Below are 2,273 nucleotides of genomic sequence, written 5' to 3'. Positions count from 1 at the left end.
CTCACCTGCAGAACTCACTCAGCAAAGTGGAGCACAGCAGCCCCGTGACAGACAGGCGCGTGCCACTGGGCCGTGCTCCCCTGCCCGGCCAGGGACTACGTTTCCCAGCATCGTCTGCACCTCATGGAGCCGGGTGACTGCACCTGGGCCAGTGGGATGTGGGCAGAAGTAACTGTGCTGCTTCCGGCCCCGCCCCTCGACCCGCCCCTCGGCCCCGCCCTGGTCGGTGGCCCCTGCACTGTGATCCTGCCAGAGATGAGTAGCCTGTAGCTTGAGATGTCGGCAGTTCGTGTCACTGACGAAGCACCTGCTCTGTCACTCCTCCTAGCTTCCTGGAGGACACGGGTCCCGCTGTCCCTGGGATGCACACACGCTGTGCCCTCTATCTGGCACACGTCCCAGCCTGCCCTCCCTCCCTAACCCCTGGCCAGCTCATCTGCTCGTCCCTCAGGCCTCAGCTCAGATGTCACCCCCTGCAGGAACCCTACCCTGACCCCAGGAGACAGGCACTATTAGCTTCATCTTACAGAAGAGAAAACGGGGGGACAGACAGGTGAAGTGACTGAGTCCGGGGCTTTCTCTCAGTCATTGTCACCTGCTAAACCAGTCCTGAAACTGGGACTCTTTACAGCAGCGGAGACGGCCTCACTTGGGACCTTGCCAGGTGTACGCATCCTCGGGCCCCATCCTGTCCTCCTAGACTGAACTCCCAGGGTGGCCGGCGGTCTGTTCCGGCCACCCGGACGGTTCTCACGGGCACTACAGCTGCGCAGCCACCACTGGCCTAGAGATTTGTGCAGGTGGCCACCTGCCCCTCGGCCGCTCCCTTTGGGGTCCTGGCTCAGTCTAGAAAGCGCCACAGCCAAAGGACTGGACACTGTCCACCCCCTGACTTCCCGGCCATTTGAAACACCTCTCTGGACGTCCTGCAGCCCCAGCACTCGGGGGACCCGGGGGCCATCATCTTCTCCCTTATCGTCAGCGTGTTGGTGACCCGCCGCGCCCTCTGTGGGAAGCCTGCTGGCATACGCACCTAGGCCTCGGCTGAGAGTGCCTCACCCAGCAACCCTGTAAGGCCTGAGCCGCTTTCATGCCATCGGGCTCACCAGAACCACCTTCTTCCAGAACAATGTCAGCTCACTGCAGCGACAGCCTGCTGCTTCTTCGTCGGAACTGGCCTCCCCAACACAAAAACTTATTTTTCAATCGGTCCGGCCGGCTGCCGTGACTTTGAATGTCACGATCCTCAATGTTTTCTGCTTCAGCTTAAGAATCAGACCAGAAAAGAGTGACTCCTACAGAAGGAACTCGAATCCAAGTCTCTGCCACTGACCCTCCCTGCTCTCAGCGTCTGAGCAGCTGAATGCCAGTCCTGCCGAAAGGGACGAGACTGTCTTTTGGGAAGCTGACCAGTGCCGGAGAAAAGGCCTAAAGTTCAGGTCGCCTGAGGGGAAGGCCACCGCCACCAAGGAGGGCTCTGCTCCCTGGTCCCTCCGTCATTCGGTGGCCCAGGCTCCTTCCGGCCGCTGGCCCGCCCTCCCCTAGATCCTCTCAGCTCGGCAGGTAAATGGGGAAAGGGGGAGGTTCTCGGGTCCAAGCTTGAGAGGGGCACACTCTTTCTGCTCACAGTCCATCAGCCAAACTCGGCCACACGGGCCACCAAACCGTACAGGAGCCTGGGAAACTCATCCGGGTCACGCCCCAGGAAGGAGAGAACGGGGGTGCCGTCTCTGCCACATAAACGTTATAAACGTCTTAAAATCAAATCAGTCATGTATCTGAAAACCTAGTGTTCCACCACAAACAGCACAGAAGAAAAAAACGGTAAATCACAGACAGAACACGACTGTTTATATGTAAACTGAAATCATTTCCACTGATCAGGCTTTGACTTCCTGCCTCCCCCAACCCCTGCAGAAGATAGGAACTGGGACCCCAACTTGCCCAGGCCCTCTGAGAGGGGGACTGAGGCAGGGTGGCAATCCCTACCCTGTCACACCTGAATTCATGCCGTCAAGAAGTCTGACTGTATGTGAATTAACACGTGAACACAGGGATGAACATAAGGTGCCGTGGAGGCCACACCCCCCTCTCTCTCTGATCCCTACCTTCTTCCAGCGCAGCTCAAACACCGCCTCCTCCAGGAAGCCTTCCCCGCTAACCGTGCCCCACCCCCACACGCCACACATCAGGCTTCAGCAGCTTCCGCCTGCTAGCTCTGTGGTCCCACCCTCAGTCCCTTTTGCTAATCAGAGTCCGCTGTTAGCCCCCCT

The sequence above is a fragment of the Pteropus vampyrus genome, unplaced genomic scaffold, assembly GCF_000151845.1.
Source record: "Pteropus vampyrus isolate Shadow unplaced genomic scaffold, Pvam_2.0 Scaffold247, whole genome shotgun sequence".
NCBI classification, from domain to species: Eukaryota; Metazoa; Chordata; class Mammalia; order Chiroptera; family Pteropodidae; genus Pteropus; species Pteropus vampyrus.
Note: the sequence above shows the minus strand (reverse complement) of the source record.